This window comes from Pezoporus occidentalis, unplaced genomic scaffold, assembly GCF_034315485.1.
Source record: "Pezoporus occidentalis ecotype Australia unplaced genomic scaffold, CSIRO_AGI_Poc_V1 ctg16, whole genome shotgun sequence".
In the NCBI taxonomy this organism is placed as follows: domain Eukaryota; kingdom Metazoa; phylum Chordata; class Aves; order Psittaciformes; family Psittacidae; genus Pezoporus; species Pezoporus occidentalis.
In genome coordinates this window covers 2,637,967-2,660,683 of record NW_026913425.1, presented here as the reverse complement: position 1 = coordinate 2,660,683, position 22,717 = coordinate 2,637,967, and the positions used below count along the sequence as shown (strand labels likewise).

General features: G+C 42.9%; 1 long non-coding RNA gene across 1 annotated transcript in view; it reads right to left on the bottom strand.

The window, feature by feature from the left end:
- The window catches only part of LOC134160342 (uncharacterized), a 57,677-nt gene that overhangs the window by 8,187 nt on the left and 26,773 nt on the right, over positions 1 to 22,717 (bottom strand). The window lies entirely within an intron of this gene.

The window sequence follows — 22,717 nt, the reverse complement described above, 5'->3', positions numbered from 1 at the left end:
CCGACACCTGGCTCACCTCCAACGAACATGGTGAGATGAAAGCAGTGTTGATGGGTTTCTTCCTTTACATTCTCAAAGATCTTGTCCCTTTGACAAATGAGCTCCTTGTACCAGATGGTGGAGAAAAAGACTGTGGTACAGCATGAGGAAGGGTGGAGGGGCTAGACAAGAGATGGAAACAGGGATCTCGGAGAAGAATACATGTGCACTATAGAAATAAAGATCATACTGTTTACGGAAAAGAGCTATGGAAACCCAGCATGAATGTCGAGAACCAGATGCTCAGCCTGCCATCACTCCATGCCAGCCTGGGAGCAGATGACAGCTGGAGCATCAGAGTTGCAGGGGGCCTGCTGGGACCCCAGGGCTGACGTATGTACAGACCGTGTAAAGCATCTTCTCTCTCTAGTGTCACTGACCACGGTTTGCCCCAACCAAAGATCAAATGTCCTGAATCATTGCAGAGCTCTGCCTTGACACTCACAACTTTATCCTTGGGGTTTATTGTAGGTAGCACTGCAAGTGCCCACTGAGTTGATGCCTAGTCAAATTCAGAGGGCTGCCTCCCCTTTTGCAGGAGAGAGGGTATGGTGGTAGCTCTGATTAGGCAATGATGGGGGAGGTAGTCCAGCATCTCTAATGAATGACTGGATTGTTTCAGGATAAATAAAGCAAGGGGCTGGTCCTATTTTTCAGTGTGTTTCTATACTGGTGATTGTTCTTTTCTTTAGTTCCACCTTCTCTATGAGCACAACAGCCCTAAATAGTCATGAACATGACTAAAAGATGCGAAATTACGCAGTTTGCTTTGAAATTACCTCAGCAAAAATCATTTGGTGTTTAAAGTTCGTGCATTCTGAGAGCATGTTTGGAACATTTTTTCTCCTCTCTCATCCCTCCAGTTCTCAGAAACATGGAAATACACAGGTATCTTTATCTCTGAGTACAGAATACAGTGCCTTTCTCAATATAACAAAATACTGCAAAAACCTGTGTCCAGACATAGGAAAACCAACTTTGCTTGCTGTGTTTTGAGGGGTACCACCAAGTCCTTAAGACTAGACACCTTGTCCCTCAAGAGCACAAGCCGAAACCTTGACCTTATGTGTAGCCTGAGGCCTATCTCCAAAGCATGCAAATAATTACAGGAAGGTGTGCAGAAGCCTACAGCTGGGTACTCTCCTTTCCCAGTCAGGAAATTGACAGGCTGCCCTGGAAGTCCTCAGGTGTTTTTCTTTGTCTTCAAAGGTAGGTATAGATCTACCCATTTCACCTAAATAGAGCAGTCTTAAAGCGATACAGGTTGGCTAGTTTGAAAAACTCATTAGAGAGGTGGTGCGGTGGGGGGGAAGGTACTATGGCTGAACCAAGAATAGTATTTCATACTTTTTGCAACTATGTGGAAAGTGAGTCAATGTGCTTTAGGGGAATTTTGCGGGGAGTGTGCCTGGCTTTCATGGTGGCCCACCCCAGTGCAGAGGGTCAGCTCTACCAACACGTACTCTTCCTGCTTGACTTGAGGCACAACAACCTTAGCAGGCGTGGAGTAGAGGTGGTAGTGGTGTGGCGTGACACAGTCCAAGTCCTTTCTTGGAAGTGGGTCTGAGGAGACCTATAAACTATATGCTGTGATGGGTTGATTCAAAATAAACCCATACCGTGTGTGTAAAGTTACAGGGAGGTGTTGAAAAGCAAATGTCAACATCTGTGCCCTAAAGAAAGTGTTGCTTGTTGGTAGAGACCTTGCAAACTATCCTCTCGTGTGCAGTCACTGAGCTAGGATCTGCAGTCAACGCAAGATGATATATGTGTGTATAATGAAAGAAGTCATCTTTCAGTGCCCCTAAGGTCCCCGCTGGCAGGCTGTGCTGCCAGGATGGAGGCTGAGGGCTGCCTAGGTCTGTGCAGAGCAGGACTAAACCAGTCACTTTGAAAAGAGCTGCTTTGCTTCTGCATCACCTAAATACGCTGCTTTCTGCAGGGAAGCAGCAGGGACCCTTGCTGCTGGTCACTGCTGCTGCAAGCCTAGTCTCTGAGCCTGCTGTGTCATATTGTCCTTCCCCAAACCCTGTGCTTGTAGTCTCCACCTTATGAGCATCTGAATTCTAAGGGCAAAAGCAGCTAGGGTGAAAGTGGCATGAAGGTTCACTGTCGGAAGTCTAACATCACTGTGCCTTATACACTTAGCACCATCTTTTTGTCCCTCTTGCCTTAAGTCCTTCTCACAAGCAGCTTCAGCATGTTCATTTTTCTTCTGTCCTTGTCAGCTACATATAATTAAAAATGATGAAGACTTTTGTGTAAATCGCTCACAGTTCTAGGAAAAAAAAAGAAAGTAGAGGCAGACTTGGGAGTGAAGGACTCTAGCAAAGTACTTAAAGCAGAGATCTAATATGGAGCATGTGCGGTCCTGCTGAAATCAAGTAAAATTTATTGAAGGCTTTTCTAAAGCACAGACAGCTCATCTGCCCAGGTGCACCATGCAAAGGCAATGGGAATTACTCACATTCTTAGAATCAAGCAGTGTGCTTTGCCCCCAGTGGATGAGGGTTTATGTGCTCTGTTTACAGGAAAGTGGCTTCAGAAACAGCTTGCACAAGTGTTCTGTGCTGTTTCACTTATGCACATTGTCTGGATAACTGCATATGTAGATGCTTGGGCCTTGTGCATAGGCAACAAATAAATTTCATCCAGGTATTGGCTTCAAATGGGCCTTGAGGTGGAATTATATCTGATTTCCAAGACCTTGTTTTCCTTATGTAGTGACCCTAATTCCAGATTTCTGAAGCAACAGTTAATGCCACAGCACATAACACATAGTAGCAGCAGGCTGCTAAGTACTTAAAAGAGCTAAAAAAGGTTATAATGAAAGAAGGTGAAATAGCCATGAATAACAACAAATGTGATCTTGGACTATTTTCTTTTTTCCATTTAATTTATAAAAACAAATCTAAACTATTCGTGATTTCTTCCATTCTGCTCCCAGAAGATGTTCACCATTTCCTGTTAAATTCCTTAGGCCCCTGAAGGTCCTCACAAGATGTCACTCTGCTCATTCTACCATCCTCAGATGCCTGAATGACAGCTTAAGCCTTGTGGTACAGATCCTGGCTCACTGTGCTGTTGACAATACGTAAGCCCCAAAGCACTCTTAAATGCTGTAGGCCATATACAGGCATTGGGCAGATGAGAGAAAACTTGTATGAATACAGTTTAAACTCTGATGTACCATATGCCCTGGAAAAAAATAATGTGGGTGTTTGGAAGATTTATAGGCTTGAAAGGTTTGGGACCACATGTAGCTGATGGCTCTGATTGAGCTCAGTGCTTGGTTGGGCTTCACCAGGATGAAGAAATGTTCACTTTTGCGGGTGGAAACCTCTGCCCTTAGGATATGGTCAGGAAAGACAGTTGGCATGTTACTTTTGTGGCTGGGCAGTGGAAACAGGTATACCTGCCTATGGGTATGTCTGCCCCGGCTTCCTATTGGCAAGTGTAGGTGGCCCCATTTGGGGTGCTCTGCTTGTCCCATGCAATCGCAAAAGGAGCAGAGCTGGGGCCAAGCACACCCTCCTGTTCTGGGGAATTCTGAGGCCTTGGTTTCATTAGTCACAAGAGGAAAAAGCATGTTATCTCCTCAAATGACAGAAAGCAATTGGGTTAATTTGAAAAATGTTCAAGCCTCTGTCTTATCTCATCTTGCAATTCCTTCTGTCCATATTTTATTGTGTGCTTTGTGCAGACACACTGGAATTAAAAGAGAAAAATAATTGATTAGTGTAATAACATGGAGCTTATTTTAAACCCAGGCAGCTGAGACCTAATGATGAAACTGTCTTTGAGGTACTCATGATTTTGCCCAGATAAAGCCGTAAAGGAGCCACTTCAGATCTAATGGGCCAGACTTTCATCAAAGCAGATTTCACGGTGCAAATCATTTTTATGCATTTGCTCCTCTCTGTGACACAAGTTGGAGATCTGATCTGTTCTCCCCAGGGGCGAACTGAGGAAGAAAGAAAAAAGAAAAGGAGAAGACATGGCAAGTCCCCTGTGATGGTGTGGGGCACGGCAAGATGGATGCCAAGGAAGCTAACCTCACTGAACATGAGCCATCCTTCACATGGCTTGGAAACACCAAGGTCCACTGGAGTATAGCCCCTTGTGCACTCAATGTAACTGGGATTGCCCCTGTGGAGCTAAATTTGTGTATTGCCTTAAGTTTTCAGATTTCCAGCTCTGAGGTTGCACTAAAATCCTTTTCCTTTAAAAGACAGAAATGCAACTAATTATCTTTCCCCTTCCTCAGAACAGCAGACCAAGTTATCAATTTCAAATGCAAATATTTATTATCCACTGCTAATTGGGGATTGGGTCAAAGAAAGGAAATGTGAAAGTTAACGAGACCCTGTGTTCAGCAAGTGCAAAGCCACTCATTTCACACAGCTGAGGATAAAGGTAGAAATCGAGTTGCTTTTCACGTCTAGATCTTAAAAATACAAGACAACAAAGATTGTTATGGTGAATAATCAGAGCCCTCTGGTACTGAGTTTAGTTGCCATACTTTCTGGATTTTTCAGCCTGGCAATTATCTGTAGGGTCAACATGGTTTTGTCTTGCTGTCTTGCAAATTGGATGTTTTGTCTTGCAAGCTCTTTTACACTTTTATGAGAAAAAAGAGACAAATATTAACGAAGATAGATAGTCTATTGAAGACGTTATTAAAAATCGGTCTGGAGTTTTGTAGGAGCAACACAGTAACTGCAAATTACAAAAGAAAAGCCCATGCAAATCTGAAGCATCTTATTACATCTTCTGCATTTACAAGAAAGTGGATGGATTGTGACACTTTTACACAGTGAAATAAATGAACTACCAACCAGCATGAAAAAAAACTATTTTTTAGTTCTTTTAAGTGTTAACTTTTTAAAATATATTATTTCCTTTAATCTCAAGTACGTATTAACTTTCATAATGAGTATAAGCTTGGATAAAATAAGCAGCATTTCTACAAGTTGTCACAATATTGAATATTCAACTTTTAGGCACCCAAAGTCAGATTTTTATAGGTAATTCTATCCTGTATTTTGAATATAAGTCTGAGCTCACTAACTTGGACGTAAGATGACATAGCAGCGGGCATTAGCAAACCTGGAGCAGAATGGATGGGAAAGAGGGGAAGGTTAGGATCTCGCCATCTGTTGGCACAGCCTTAGCTGTGCTGCTGTCTGGTTTGGTACACACAACAGCAGTTTGCTACGTTACTGACAAATAAGAAAGACAGAGGCCACAAGGATCCTTTTGGAAGGGCTGAGCTGGGGTCTTGGCCACCCCTGTGCCATATCCAGCAATGTAGGGCACCTGAAGAAGAGCTGAGGAACAGGCTGGGCTTAAACATGCTCCCTAGTGCACTTTTCTAAGGAGAGTACCGGCATTTAGACCGACACGTAGATTTGATCACATAGAGTCACTCAGCACATCATAGGCCTCAGGTATTTTTCTCATTTATACTTTTGACTGTTGAGTCCATCCAGAATTTTCTTTGTTTTACCATGTGGCTTCATCATTAGGACCTTCATCCTGCTGAGGGCTGTGTGGAATGTGGAAAGGATGGCAAGACTAACTACAGTGATGACACTTCAGTTTCACTTCAAGTGCCAGGAGATGGTCTCTGTTGCTGGCTGGATACCACTGATGTAGGTAATGATAGTGGAGAAAGGCAAATGAGCTGTTTACATAATAAAAATATTAAGCTCATTGATCCATGAGTGGTTGAGAATTAACAATGCCACAGATTGGCATTGTTAAACAGGACTACGCTGCTTCAAGGGATGGCTGAGGGCTGAGTACTCAAGACCGTGGACTTCCATCACCGTGGTGCAGAGCTGGAGCAAATGCCACTGAGGAGGCAAAACCAATTCTGGGTAGACTGGGCTGGAGGCAGGCAGAGTCAAAGAGAGCCTCCCAGCTTTGTTGATTGTAATACTGGCAAAAGAAAACTCATTCAAATGTGGCCCAGGTTTTTAAACTCACTAAAATGATTGTGTACTTTCAAGGAGTGAGGGCAGATGGCCTCCATTTCTGAGATGTAGTAGTAGGGATTAGGGTCTAATTTTTGTCAGAGTCTGAGTAGTAGCAACCTAATTACCCTCAATGTCTGTTTCTGAATAATTGTAATAATCTCAAACATTTCACCAGATATTGAAAATGCAGGGAAGACATTGATTTCAGATACCTGTGTAGGAGTGTTTCATGTCTTCACAACCCTAAAGAATGTACCAACAAATCCTCAATCCAAGAAAGAAAGAAAATCAAAATGAAAGAATGGAAGAATACCTAAATTATTTAAGAATTCCTATTTCTGACAAAACTGGATTGTCCTCTCAGCTTTCTTGAAAAAAAAAGGCAAAAGTAAAAGAGATGTTTTAGTGTGTCAGTGGACAAAAGGAAGCTAGGTCAACATGAGACTGCTGGTCTGTTTTACAATGAACTGTGATGTATTCCTGTCCCCCTGTAATAGCTGGGCATTACTGGAATGAAGACCTTCTGTGCTGAGAGTGACACCCCTCAAAAAGTCCCCTTTACGGGAAGAGAAATCATTCTCCCCATTGCTCTATCTGTCATCTAGATAGTGAAACAAGAATGTTTTAAGTAGCCATTTTGTACCAATGACCTGCTGCCCTCAACTTCTTGTAGCCCTGGGAAAACCCTAGTCATCTTTGCAAAATCTTTGCGGGCAATTATTTATTCCACAGCTTTGTTGCACTCCATGGGCTGGAATCAACCCAGAAGCAAAACTTCTATACCAGAAGAGATTTCAGCACCTCAGTCCTGCCTTTTATTCTTGCTCAACATCAGAACTCAAAAAACTGGCATTTACTACTACAAAATAAAGTTCTTCATGTATTTAAATTTGGAAATGCTAAGAATGCCTTTAAATGAAATACTCTATGTATAAAAGGTCTCTGTGCCTTATTTTGGTTAGACTTGGACACCTTGATCTGACTTCTTTATCCTTTAACTTTTAGGTAAGGGCATAACACAGCATAAATCATACAGGCCTATCGTATAAGAAGCCACTGGTTCTGCAGTTTTCCATTGAAAGCTATAACCAATGACCAAGTATTTCTCTCCTGGCTTTTTATATTATCACATCAGTGTTTTCTGAAGGAAAAAAAAAGTATCACCTGGAAAATTTCCAGCCAGTGTTACTGGAAACAATGTTCATGCTGCTGCGTCCGTCTCCTTTGAGGTCAGCAGGTTGGTTATTTATTGGCAGGGATGTATGACAATGAATATGTCCTTATGTAAGTCAGCTATTTCAGCTATTTCAAAATCAGCAAAGTTTATTTAGCGCAGCCATGAAATCCAAAGCTAACAGAAGGTGAGCAGAATGTAACCCTGCACAGGCTATGATGACTATAATAAACTGCTAGCCTGGCTTGCCTTCGAAGGTGGAATCAAAGGATTTGCTAAGCCAGAGGAGCCTTAAATAGCCCAGAGGCCTGGTGCAGTGGGGCACAGCTTCCCGGGGAGCCCTTCGCAGGCTGTCTCTGTGGGCTCATGTGTCAGGAATCTCTGGGCTGCATCCAGCGGGAGCAGGCAGCAAACCTCTGCCCACTCTTGGAGCTGCTTTTCAGTGCTCCCTCCCTGCTGCAATGGGAGATAGGGCCTGTAGGCTGTCCCTGGCTTTATGCCAAAGTGTTATCACCCTTCATTAGCTCCATGTCTTATGCGCAGAGTGGGAAACAGGCAAACTGTGCCCCATCAGTGAACTGCCAGATTCAGCTGCCCTTCAGCCAGGGAATACTGGCATGGACCAAGAGCCCACTACTGTTGACTGTTTAGTTTAAGTTGAATCTTAATTTAGACCTGTAAAATATTATGCTAAAATGTTGTTTTAATTGATGCAGATTAATGTGTGCAAGTAACAGGGAAATAGTGTGTTTGCATCAGTTTCAACACAAATATAAGTATTAGAAGACCCCTCCCAACAAAAATGCTCACTTTGAGGGAGATGTCATACCTGCTGCTGAATCCCACCCACCTTACACTCTCTGTTAATCCCCTCCATACAGTGATATTGTAGATGCTGTATAGTGACACCAAGCTCCCACTAGTGCAGTGCCAGTGCTGGCAGCAGCTTGAGCCAGCAAGCAGTGGGTGGGCATCTCTCAGGACGCTGGCTTATGGTCATGCTGAAAAGAACCTCAGAGGGTTGGCCTGAAGGAAAGGCAGGGGAGACCGCAGTTATGAACACCTATGGCTCTATGCCCCATCAATTCAACCCACAACACAAATCTCACACAGATGAGGTGTGAGGACCCAACGCACATTTCTACTCAGTGTCAGAGTCATGGAGCACAGCAGTAATACTTCCCTCATGACCTGCACCATGGATCTGAGCTTCTAGTAATCTTGCGAGGACAAGTTACTCTTTCACAGATTAGTTTTTGAACAAATGTGGGTGAGTAAAACAAGCCTGCACCAGTTCAGAGCTCCACAGCCCTGTGAAGGTGATTGAGCTGAAAGTAAAGCGCCAGCAAAACAGGTTTAGCACCTCAGATCTGGGGCCAGTGACAGCTGGTTATTCCTAGGCAGGCACTACCAGAAATACCTTTACAGATCTCATTCATTTGGTTACATATTTCCTGTCTGGCCACAAGGCAGGAAGGCCAGTTATCTGGTTTGGGGGTTTTGAATATATATATGAAATCCCTTTATCTAGGAGGAATCAGCCTTTTGCTTGCTAGTGTACTAGTGTATTAGTTTCTCTGGCTGAAAGAAACAGATTTTCTTTCAAACACTGAAGAAATCTGAACTGTTCTGTGCACTGAGTGCTGTGACTGAAAGATGGTAAGAGCAAGAATGATTTTGTATGCTAAGGCTCCAGACTTGTGCTGGCAGCTTTATGCTCGTGCCTAACGTCCCACTTATTGCCCAGGACTGTCTAGTCTTTCCCTTTCTCTTTGCCAGGCTGCTTCATGCCTGTAGAATTGAAACTCTGTTTTCTAAATCAGATTGTTGTGGTGTGGAAACCAGGTAAGTTTTAAAAATATGTCTGGAGGGCTGTGTGCTTGTTTATTTGGATTTGTTATCCCACTTTAGTAACTTTCTCAATTCCTCCTCCTCTGCCTTGTTGTCCTATCCTGGCACAGGTTTCAGGGGCAAAAATAAACAAGATTCTTATTAAACAAGGCTGAATGTAGAATCATAGAATAGTTAGGGCTGGAAAGGACCTTAAGATCATCTAGTTCCAACCCCCCTGCCGTGGGCAGGGACACCTCACACTAAACCATCTCACCCAAGGCTTCGTCCAACCTGGTCTTGAACACTGCCAGGGATGGAGCATTCACAACCTCCCTGAGCAACCTACTCCAGTGCCTCACCACCCTGACAGGAAAGAATTTCCTCCTTATATCTAATCTAAACTTCCCTTGTTTAAGTTTTAACCCGTTACCCCTTGTCCTATCACTACAGTCCTTAATGAAGAGTCCCTCCCCAGCATCCCTATAGGCCCCCTTCAGATATTGGAAGGCTGATATGAGGTCTCCATGCAGCCTTCTCTTCTCCAGGATGAACAGACCCAACTTCCTCAGCCTGTCTTCATACGGGAGGTGCTTCAGTCCCCTGATCACCCTTGTGGCCCTTCTCTGGACTTGTTCCAACAGCTCCGTGTCCTTTTTATGTTGAGGACACCAGAACTGCACACAATACTCCAAGTGAGGACTCACAAGAGCAGAGTAGAGGGGCAGGATCACCTTGCTTGACCTGCTGGTAATGCTCCTGTTAATGCAGCCCAGGATACGGTTGGCTTTCTGGGCTGTGAGCGCACACTGCAGCCAGCTCATGTTAAGTTTCTCATTGGCCAACACCCCCAAGTCCTCCGCAGGGCTGCTCTGAATCTCTTCTCTGCCCAACCTGTAGCTGTGCCTGGGATTGCTCTGACCCAGGTGTAGGACCTTGCACTTGGCATGGTTAAACTTCATGAAGTTGACATCAGCCCACCTCACAAGCGTGTCAAGGTCCCTCTGGATGGCATTCCTTCCCTCCAGCGTATCAACCGAACCACACAGCTTGGTGTCATCAGCAAACTTGCTGAGGGCGCACTCAATCCCACTGTCCATGTCACCGACAAAGATGTTAAACAAGACCGGTCCCAACACCGATCCCTGAAGGACACCACTCGTTACTGGTCTCCAGCTGGACATCGAGCCATTGACCACAACTCTTTGTGTGCAGCCATCCAGCCAGTTCTTTGTCAACCAAGTGGTCCACCTATCAAATTGATGTCTCTCCACTTTAGAGACAAGGATGTTGTGTGGGACAGTGTTGAACGCTTTGCATAAGTCCAGGTAGATGACATCAACTGCTCTACCCCTGTTCGTCAGTTCCGTAGCCCCATCATAGGAAGCCACCAAATTGGTCAGGCAGGATTTCCCCTTAGTGAATCCATGCTGGCTGTCACCAAGCACCTTGTTGTTTTTCATGTGCCTTAGCATGCCTTCCAGGAGAATGTGCTCCAGGATTTTGCCAGGCACAGAGGTGAGACTGACTGCTCTGTAGTTCTCTGGGTCATCCATTTGCCCCTTTCTTGAAAATGGGGGTTATATTTCCCTTTTTCCAGTCTTTGGGAACTTCACCTGACTGCCATGATCTTTCAAATATGATGGACAGTGGCTTAGCAACTTCATTTGCCAGCTCCTTCGGGACCCGCGGATGGATTTCATCAGGACCCATGGACTTGTGCACATTCAGGTTCTTAACATGGTCTCCAACCAGATCCTCCCCTACAGTGGGCCCAAGGTCTTCATTCTCACAGTCCCTGCCTTCCAAGACTTGGGTGGTGTCGTCAGAGCATTTGCCAGTGAAGACTGAGGCAGAGAAGTCATTAAGAACCTCAGCCTTCTCCAAATCCAGGGTAGCCAGTTCTCCCAATAGCTTCCAGAGAGGGACCCACATTGTCCCTAGTCTGCCTTTTATTTGCAATGTACCTGTAGAATCCCTTCCTGTTACCCTTTATACCCCTAGCCAAGTTTAATTCTAGCTGGGCCTTAGCTTTCCTAACCTGGTCCCTAGCTTCCTGGACAACATCCATGTGTTCTTCCCAGACTGCCTGTCCTTGCTTCCACCTTTTATAAGCCTCTTTTTTCCCCTCTAAGTTTCCTCAGCAGCTCCTTATCCATCTATGGAGGTCTCCTGGCCCTCCTGCTGCACTTCCTTCTAGCTGGGATGCAACACTCCTGAGTTTGTAGCAGGTGATCCTTGAATATCAACCAAGAGTCTTGGGCCCCCCTGCCCTCTAGGGCTATATCCCATAGAACCTTACTAAGCAGGTTCCTGAACAGGCCAAAGTCTGCCTTCTTGAAGTCCGGGGCAGTGAGCTTGCTGCATGCTCTTCTCATTGTCCTAGGGCCTGGATTATTCAAGGCTTTTCATTGCAAGTCTAGAAATAAATTGCAAGAAAGGACAATGTTAATAACAGCACTCCATATGGAATCTGGGTACTTTTCTCATGCCCAGGCTCTGCTATGCAAGAGCACCAAAACATGTAAAGAGTGGTGTCCTTCAGGGATCGGTGTTGGGACCGGTCTTGTTCAACATCTTTGTTGCTTCCTTGAGGGACCATGCACGGTGTATTGACGATACTGATGATAGACTTGTGAGAAAACTGTTTCAATCATCTTTTACCTCCATGCTATTTTTAGTATTAAGAACTTTGGTTTCACAGCTGGACAAAAAAGTTCAGAGTAAACATTCTTCCACTGAAAAATTATATTCTGATACATTTAGATGAAAAACTGGATGCAATCAGGTGAGATGCATCTATTTCAATGAGCTTGCATTTAGAAAAATTAAAATTAATTGTTTGGATTCATTTTTTACCTTATCAGAACAGAATATTTTCATATTTCATTTTGTATTAATTAGCTCTGAATTAATATGTTACAAATTATAGAAGTTTATGTTACTCCTATTTTCACTGAATTCAGGTCTTGTCAAAAAAAGGCAACAGTCTTGTTTGACATGATTATTGATCTCGTGACCTATAGGTACAGGTAACTCTACTGATACAACAGCTGACATCTTCAAGACATCCTGCATGACAATTTGATTAAAACACTTGAATGATGCAATTTATGGGGATCATGCTAGGTGGATTAAAAATCATCTATTGATGTGTCTCAAAATGCAATCAAGTCCCCACTGAGGAAGGATCAAAGAGCATGCATAGGGCTGATCGTGGTTAAATTTCTCACACATCTGTTCATTGTCACTGAGTGTTTTATAATCCATATACAGATATAATCTTGCCATGGAGTCATCATCAAATTACGAAGATCAACAAATGGTCCAGGTATTATGAGGAACACATTGGGATGTTTAGCAAAGAGCATTAGCCTTGAAGGATGAATTAATCTTCAGGAGTTCTTTCATGTTTGCAGGAGGTTTTTTTCTTTTTTTATTAAATAGTTGTGTGGGTCTGCATCTGAAGCAACAATATGACTGTGGAGACATCTACATTATGTGAGAGGGCAAGGGGCCTGACAAGGAAGTTTTAACTTCAGTTTGATCAAACCACTTCCTATAAGAATGGTTGTCAGCTCCTCCAACAGGTACAGCTGAAAAGTGATCTCTAGTTGATATCAGTCACAGTATGTCCTGTAAATCTGATTTAGTTTTGTACACTTTTTTTTTTTAATCTAATAAAGAAGGAAAATGAAGAGAAATTATCTTACTGTTTCGTTGTATGGTTTTTGCCAAATGCAGCATTAATTACAGTGCATGTTGCTTCTGACTTTTGCGTGATTACATCTGCATATTGTCAAGTGGCATGGAATGAAGTTCCAGTCCCTTGTTTTGTGAGGGCAGTAATCCAGGTCCCCCTCAGGTTCAGTCCTGTGATACGAGTAATTTCAATGACCTACTTCTAACTTGGATAGAGTCATCACTCTGATTCTCACTGGCATTTCAGTTTAATGAACTCATTGTCACTTGTTGCTTTTACATCTCAAATTTCTTCCCTGAATATTTATGTATGGAAAATATGTCATCCAAAAAACGTGCTCCCTACTCTCTAAAGAACTGTTCTATACTTTCCAAAAGAATGATTAAGGAGTAGCTAACAGACAATCTGTCACTTTTTTCTTTCTCCAGAGATTCCTCATTAAAACCCAGTTAAACAGGGGAAGAACAAATCCCTAGTGTAATTGGGCCACACATAAGATTCATATATAGGAGCTCTTGATAACAGACACGCACATGCACATAAAAGCATTCCAGCTGCAGTCTCAAGCTTTTTCCTTTCTTTTGTTTGTGCGAGACCATCCTTTGAATTGTGGTATGTAACTGTACTTTCTACTTTCTTTATTAAGAGACATGGATATCTATCTGTGAATCTTCATTACCAAGCCACTACCTTCTAGGTAATGCTTTGAAAATCTACCTTCATTGAGATGGCAATAGTACCATCACTAATGGTACCTTGGTTTTCTCCAATCTAGCCCCTGCCGTCATAGAGATTGACTAGTTTAATTGACTAGCCACAGATATTTTCTTGAGAGATTTGTGTCTTCCAGTGATCTGGAACTGGAAACATTTGTTTGAGATGATACAGTCATCAGCTGGAAGAGAGCTATTTCATTTCCATTCTAGGTTAGGCATGGAAAATGAAAGTAGGGTTTGAGCAGAATGATCTCTAGTGTGTGTATGCCATTGACAATGGCAGAGAACAAAACAGGTCTGAAGGTATTCTTTCTTTATAGTGAACCACTTAATTTATGTGGCTGGAGCCAACAAAGTACTGTCTGCAGAAACACCATCTTCTTGCTTTTCCCATGAAAACAAGGATGTGCAACAAGGCAGTTGGAAGGAACTAATGAGATTTACACTGGCAGGCCTTGAAAGGTTCACCCCACAGGTGTGAACTCCTTATCTTGGAGATCACAGCTGTTTCCTGGCTTACCAAAACCTGTCTACTTACAAAATAAAATGGCAGATTTTCCTAACTGCTTATTTCGACACAAGGTATTAACTAGCAGCAGAAAGTTTTATAGGTGTTTGTCATGTGTATCATACCTACCTGTATGTACCACGCATGTATTTACAGAGGCATCATGGAAATCACATTACTTTGAACTCCATCTCCAGCTGAAATTCAAGACAGAACTTACGTACATTTCTTCAAAAAGAATATAACCAGTTTTGTGTAGTCTTGAAACATCTTTGAGAATCATATGAGACGATCAGAAGAATAAGTTATAAGATGGGGAGCTAAGCATGAGACTGGAACTAGATCTAGTGTGTAGACCTAAGGTTGGGACTATCTCAGGAAAAGGTCAAGTACAGGAGTTTCAAAGATAGCAGTTTGTGGCTTATCCTTCAAGTCTTTCTCTGGGGTCTTCTCACAGTAAATAATGAGACAACTCCCATATAGATCTTGCTACAAACAACTTTACAGAGGTAAGCATACACTGCCATGCACAGAAAAAGCCTTCACTTTGTGACAGAAATGCTTCTGGTGTCAGGTCACATCAACATATACCCTTTATCTTAGTCAATCTCAGTTGAGTTTCTCTTCATTAGGAACATGCACCATCAGTGTCAGAGTTGCTTGGAGGCTCTTTTTTAAGTTTATCTGAGTTTAATGAGTATTTGTCATATTTGAAGTAAAAGAGCTGAATCCAGCAGAAAGCTGGGAAGTGTGTGTGTGTTTAAGAAATTGGTTTTATATCAAAGGTACATTGCAACAGATGGGTGTAAGTTAAGGAACTGGGCATGTTTTTTCCTGATCTAAATTTATTACATATAATTTCTGTCTACTATGCATATTCTTGTGTCCAAAGCTGTGGATCAAATTCGGATGCTATAAAGGGCTCCACTTTATAAAGATGCAGAGGAAGAGACACAATTATTTATTCAAGGTGCTTTCAAAATCCTACAACTTTATGCATCCTATTCCTCATCTCTTGCCCATTGTGGCTTTCCTTCACAGTGCAGGAAAACTATTTGAGCTCATGCAGAGGGAGTGGGACCTCACACTGGATAACCCAAAGGATGGAAGGCATCCCACTGAGCAAACGGCTGTTTTCTGAGATGACTCATTGGTGTCTTGCCCATGTCATCACAGAGCAGGTCCTGCTGCTGATAGGGTCCACCTGGATAGTTGTGTCTTTGCTGACTTGCTGGAGGATTGTCCTGTGCCTGGGGCAAGAAATGGTGCAGAAGCATTGCAGAAGGTCCACTTCCTGTTATAAAGGCAGGGGACACAAAGAACAGGTCCTGCTTCCCCGACACCATGCTCCCATGAAAGTACCAGCCACACAGTGGGATCACTGCATTCTGTAGCACAGCTGTTCTGTAGCTGGGACCTTAGTGACATCCAAGGCTGATGTACAACACACAGGTCTTGCACCTTATACCTCCTGCATAGCTAGGAACAATAGCCACAGGGTGCTGCTAATGCCTACCTGAAAAGAAGCAGCTGCATTGAGTCTATTTCCTATGAAGTACTAGTTAAGGCAGAATCAGCTCCAAATGCACTGTTTTCTGACTGTTTATGCAGGCATGTGATGGAGGACACCCATCACAGCCATCAGACAGTTGTAAACTATGGCTGTGATAATCATGTCTCTAGTTGGTTGGGCTTCACTGAATTTTTTTTAACTGAAGAGATGGAAGTACCACAGGAAACATGGACAGCTAGAGACCAAAGATCAGAGACCACTGACTCTGGGACATGGAACTTTCTTCCAGGACTGAGAAAAAGTAGGGCTTTCAGGGTTTAGCCTGTGTAGAAGATCTGTGAAGGAAGACAGGGTATCACCAGAAAAAAAGGGCTTATCTGGTTATATTGGAGAAGATTTGTGTAGTGATTTAAGCCCAGCCTGTAACCCAGAACCATGCAGCCTCTCGCTCACTCCCCCAGCTACTTCCTCCCTCCTGCTCACAGAGGGATATGGAAGAGAATTGAAAGGATGCAACTCCCATGGGTTGAGATAAGAACAGTCCAGTAACTAAGGTATAACACAAACCACTGCTGCTGCCACCAATAATAACAATGATAAGGGAAATAACAAGGGAAGAGAATATAAAAACGAAAGGGGAAAAGGAAAAGAAAACAATAAACACAAGTGATGCACAATACAGTTGCTCACCAGCTGCCAACCGATACCCAGCCTGACGCGAACAGCGTTCTGGGCCTTCCTGATGACTCCCCCAGTTTATATACTGGGCATGATGTGCAGTGATATGGAATACCACTTTGGCTAGTTTGGGTCAGGTGTCCTGGCTCTGCTTCCTCACTGCTTCTTGTGCCCCTCCTCATGGACAGAGCATGAGAGACTGAAAAGTCCTTGATCAGGGTAAGCGCTCCTGAGCAACAGCTAAAAATGTCGATGTGTTACCAGCATTGTTCTCAGACTAAAGCTGAAACGCAGCACTGCACCAGCTACAGAGAAGGAGAAAAATATCTGTTACAGCAGAACCCAGGACAATGTGACACCGCGCAAATAGCGAACTTGCACTCGATCAAAAAGTGATTTCAGTACAGAAAGTGTTTTTCTGGGACCAGGTGATTTGGGCTGAGCTAGTACAGGTAAAAGTGATTTTTCACAGGCAACATTTATTCTAATGAGCCATATCTATGTCCTCCACTTGTGGTCCCTGGCTAACTGGGAACCTCAAGAACTGAAGTTTAGCTGCATCCCAGTGCCTGAGCATCTGGGAGGTTTCCAGTGAGTCTACTGACTAGACCTCTAGAAGGGGCAAGCACAAATTGAGAAAAGGCTCATGAGGAAGTGTCCGATGTGTAGCAATGCACGTCCTGCATCTGAAGGGTTCACGGAGAAAATCCTGGAGAATCAACCACCAGCTGCCAAGCACTCTGAGGGAGAGGTTGGACGTGCAGTAGTTTGAGTTTAGGACAAGAAAGGCTGAGGAATTTGCAAAAGCAGCATCAGTGGGTGAACCCACAGCTCTGTCCTGCAACGCAATTTAAAGAAAAATTTGCTGCTAGCCCACAGACCTAGTATGTGTTATGTGTCTAGGGTAAACATAACAACAACAGCTGGCTATGAGAAGGAGGCAACCATATCTTCATCCAGAGCTCTCATGCAGCCCATTGCACTGAGTGCTGTCAATTCCCTCCTGTTGTACAAACGCTGCACAAGAGGAAACCAATAAAACATTATCTCAGCCATTTAGACACTTTGAGGTTGTGCTCTGCCCACTCAGGATTCAGTGCAGATCTCAGTCCTTGGGAGGAGCAAGTTCATGTGCGTCAACTGAGCCACAATAACGAGCTATGTTTTCTCTCAGAGTAAAAGGTGGTGATTTAAGCATCAGTGAAAGGCATTTGACCCTGTGCATTTGAGGCTTGAAGTATGCATGATGACACTGTACTTCAGCTAGTGCAGGAGAACTTCACCAGCACAGGAGGATATCTTTCCCACCTAGTGGGTAACTCCATGACTATAGCAGCCATCAAAAAGATCATACATGAAAGACTGAGCTAGAAAGCTGTCAACTTGTCACTGCTGCATCTCCATGTGGAGGGAGCTACATAGTACAGCAGGAAAAGCAGAGAAGTTGCCTTTGGGGGACACTAAGACCCTTTTCTGGCATTCTCAGCTGCAGCTGGGAAGCAGTCAGCTGCTGGGGGATGCTTGTCTCCTAGTGAACAGGGACCTTAGTACAACTCCGGAGCAATGTGCATTTAACCAAGACAAGTCTTTTCCTCATCCCTGCCTGCCGCAAGAGGGGACAACCTGCATCCTCAGACACATACCAGCAGGCTGCTGAGGTCTGGAATGCCAACCTCCACTGCCTCCTCCCCCAACACCTTCTATTCTTTGGAGCTAAAGGGAAAGACAGGTCTTGATGATACTGGCTCATGGGAAACTCCTTTTGTCTGCTGCATGCTGGACACCCACCCCAGGCAGTCCAACTGGAAAGGAGCTTTAGTGTCCACTCATAAAATGGTTTTGCATTTACAAGCTTCCAGTTTGTCATAGCTGTTGCTTCACTACATAAAAATACTTGTAATTGGTGCCTGTACCAGAGGACATTGAAAAACCTGTGAACTACAGAGAACACATCTTGCTCTCCCAGATGTGCTGCTACATATAGGAGGACAGACAAGAACCTTAACTAGTTCTTTTCTTTTAATTGTTTTTTTCTAGAGTATCACTCCCAGAACACTATTATTAACTTTATCCCTTCCACACAGTATTGAAACAAAGGCTCTGCAATGTGTATGATATATAACCGTCAAAACTAACAGAAAGGAAACCTACATGTTCACATTTAGGCTAGGAGTACAGCCCACCCAGTGCAGACATTATTTAGATCCTCTAGGTTTATACAGGAAAACAAACCATTCCTCTCAAAGAAACCTGTGCTGTTCATTCAGAATTAGAAACGAGTAAGTGCCTCAAAGGTCGTGCAGGGATGCTTCAGGCAGACCTATTTTCCTTCTGAAAGTCCATTAGACATTAGATATGTTTGTTCTGTCCTAACATTACATTCCTCTCTGGATTGTCCCTAACTAAAGGGGACAATGATGTTGGCTTAAGAACAGAACTGTCAGGAGTGTCAAGATATTTAGGGAGGATCACTGTCATTGGAATGCTGTTGCTGTTTGTCCCCTCCTGTGTGTTCTGTGTTCTCTGGCCCCTAACACTTTTGAGGTACTTGAGTCACATTGGAGGTGCCAAACCCTGTGCAAGGGCACACAGGATGTGGCTCCTCCTTCAAAAATGTCAAAGTCTGGTAGAGTGGAAAACAACTAGAAAACAGAAATAACTTTTTCACCAACTGTGATTGTGTGTGTGAAGTTGCACAAGGAAAAGCCATTCTGACCTGCAAAGGTCCCTTAACTGCAAAATCACCACCCCTTGCAAAGGCTATTAGCATGTTATTGTTATTTTTTATTACAAGTGAGTTAATGAGTAATGGCTACTATAGCTTTCTTCATCAGGGCATTTACTCAAGTAGTTTAATTTCTTGTTTCATTAATTTTTTGGATTGGCGTTTGTGTTGGGCACTTTTTTTTCCTTTTTTTTTTTTAATTGGCTGTACTGTTCTTTTTTTTGCCAACTTAGCAGTTATTTGTTAACCATTTTTCATTAAGATCCTTAATTCATCATGCTTCCTGGTTCCTGATAAGGCTTATGCTATTTAGTTCGTGTTGTCATAGAGCAACTGAAATTCCTTCAGTAAGTTGTTACTTCAGTTCTTCAACTAACGCGAGACTGCTCCTTTCAACAAATGATCTTCATGAATATAATTTCACTGTAATTTCTTGCCACATGAGACACTGAATAGTAAAATTAACTCTTAATAGTTTTTGATTTCCAATTCTACACATAGTATAAAGTCCAGTGATAGCAAAGTACATTTATAAAGAGATTCCACACCTATTAAAACTTGACTTGTGATGAAGATTAAGCCTTAAAGTCTGCAGTGGCAGATGAAACAAATTTGTAACAATAGATCTGAGGTTTTCCAGTGTCTTCTTTACTCATTGGGTTGCTACAGTAGAATTAGACTGTACAGACACTCAAACTGCACCTAATGTTCCTTGCTTTTCTTCTGAGTTCAGTTCTAACCCTACCATTGAATTTTGCTTGGGGTGAAGAAAATGTGAACATTCCTTTAACTTTTTTCTCTTTGCAATCTATACTGTTCTAAATATCTGATATAGCTTAATTTTGGGTTTTCAGCTGAGGAGTTGCAGGTGTGCAGTAAACCACTAGCAATGGGTCAAGCTGACCCTTAAACATACATAGTTATATATGAGGTCTGTGGCTTGAAGACATGTTGTGAACTCACTGCTAACTGTGGGCAGCCAGGTAGGCTGATCAGTGACTTATTCCCTTGTAATGGTCTCATGTCTAGTAGGTATAGTGTTGAGGGAAGGGTGAACAAAATTCCCCATTCATAATAACCTTTTAAAACTGATAATTGGTATATATGTTATTTTAGAGGTAAAAGTTCAACTTTCTTTCCTAGATGCAATGTATTAGTATCTTGCACATGTTAAGTGCAGTAAGAAACAAAATACAGGTATGGAAAATGAATAGGAGAGCAAATATATTTAAACCCCTCTACCCTCCTTTAGAATAACAAGGCACGGATGTCACTGACTGACAGTGTCAAGGAACAGGGGGCACTAAAATTTACAGTTCAGCTCTCCAGCCTGGAAAAGCATTTCAAATGAGGTGTTTTAGCCTTTTTTTATCATACCATATAGGGCCTTCCTGGATATACTGTTTTTCAGGTGGAAGAGAGAAGATGAACAGGATCACTTATTGTATTTCTGTGTATTGTCCTGTAATTGACTATGATTTCTGCCTTTGTGATGGGAGTGCTCTGCAAGGCAGAGCAGGTAAGCATTTTATATTTGTACTGCCCAAAATTTTTACAAGGAATAAAACACTGAAATGGACAGTTCTGTGACCATTTGTCACTCTTGAGGGAGCATTTTCCATAGTAATGTTTAGTGTTGCATTGATTTCTACAGCAGTTCAGGTATATTTTACTTGTCCAATGTGTCTGCTTGCAGCGTGAAAAAGTATTCTGTAAAAATATAGTTTGACTGATGGCTGCATCTTCCTTCCACTTCACATTTGCCAGGACAGCTGCCTGTTTCACACTAGGTTTTATTAAGTCCTGCCCACAGAGCCATCATAGCTGCTGCAGATGCTGCTCTGCTGCAAGACATACTCTGTCTCCCCAGAATGCCAGCTAAATTTTCTTTCTTAATCACATGCTGCTGACAAAGGTTCATGAAATCCCAAGAGTGCTGCTTGGTATTAAGATAAAGATCGAGGTTCCAGCATGCCAAAGAAATGACTGTGTTTTAGAAGACACAGAGAGTATATGTAAGGGATGCTATTTTCAAGGCAGGCTTCTTTCTTACATGAAGAAATGTCACAGTGCTACTGTGTAATATTACAAGTGGGTAATATATGGTAGGGAAGAAATGGTGATATGACAGTGTGACGGCTTCTGCAGCAGGCTCCTGTTTTCTTGAATCTATGTTGCACCATTACAAGCAGCAGTGTGCACACTGCAGGTAAGCAAGGCTCCTTTGCTGTGATTGTACTTGGTCTGGTGGGAGTGGAGTTAGCATTCTTCATAGCAGCCCATATTGCATTTGTAGCTAAAACTGTTTTGATAACACACCAATGTGTTGAATATGGTTGAACACAGCACCAAGGCTTTGTCTCTGCTCCCTCTCCCATCCAGAGAGCATGCTGGGAGTGGGCAAGAAGCTGAGAGGGCTCGTAGCCAGAAGAGCTGACCCCGACTGCTGAAAGGAATATCCCAGACCATTTGACATCACACTGACCAACACATACTCAGGGACAGGACGAAAGAGGGATATTTGAAGTCATGTTTTTTGTCTCCCACAGCAACCCTTATGCCTGCTGAGGTCCCGTTTTCCAGGAAGCAGCAGGACATCCATCTGCCAGCAGAAAGCAGTGAATGAATTCCTCTTCTTGGTTTGCTTGTGCATGTGGCTTTTGTCTCTCCTAATAAAAAAAAACATTATCGCAATCCACGAGTCTCTTCACATTCTGTTTTCTTCCTATCCTGTGGGAGAGGGGAGTGAGTGAGTGTATGGCTGGGAGTTTGGCCAGGGTCAACCCACTGCAGTGGTGGTACATTTTTTACCTTGTATGTGGTTATTGACGCATCAAGATCTCAGAAGTTACGTTGCTTAATGCAACGATGTATAACACAGCAGCCAGCAAGTACAGAAATACATGGAAAATTACTTTCAGCTGTTTTGTCCAAGGAGTAATCGGTAAGTTTATTTAGCTTTGCAAAACTGTTCACACTTACACATCAAGAATAGTTTAGATGTGATGGTCCACTTCTGAATCCAGTAATTTCAGACAAAAGAATCTAAACTTCAAATATACAGCAAGAACAGGTTGTTCAAGTTGTGAATATTGTATTTCAATTGAAGGATTTCTTCTCCCTGTGGTAGCTATAATGCTCTGGGGCTTCAGCTGAGGGGGGGAGGCAAAAAGACTTTACAGATTTTTCCTGCTCATACGCACCTTACAGACTAAGTAGTATGGTGACTCTTTTTAATCATTAATTGCAGTAGACCTGCCAGGTACACATGTGCCAAACTTCCCTACAAAGGTTTACTGTCTGTCACCCACACCCACCCAGCTCACGTGAGCCATTGTTTTGTCACTGGCCAACGAAATCACAGGCCCCATGTGAGGACTGGACATGTCACAAAACACTGCCAATTGCATAAAGCCATCACATCTACAGAAAGCCCAAGTCCTAAGAAAAATAGCTTTTCACATGATCTCCCTGCTTACAAGTACTTCAGCTGTAGCTGACATTTCTTACACTTCGAGAGAGGTGAGTGATGCAGTGTGATCATCTAGTTCCCCAGTATTCATGACACTAACACTCAAAATGCACGAGTGCCTATGGAAAGTGAATAAGAAAGTCAAAGGTGACTCAATATACATGAGTTTTCAAACATCAACAGGCTTTCAGACATTGCTCTTTTCCTCTGTGTGGGTTTGCAGTGCTGAGAAACAGAGAGCTCAGGGAACTGCAGGAACAGCTTGCACAAGAGTGATGGAAATTAATCTTCTTCTCAAAATCTGCTTCTACTTTCTTTGTTCAGAAATACGAATATTTTCAAATTTCCTTTGAAATGTGACTCTTAAATATTTTTGTT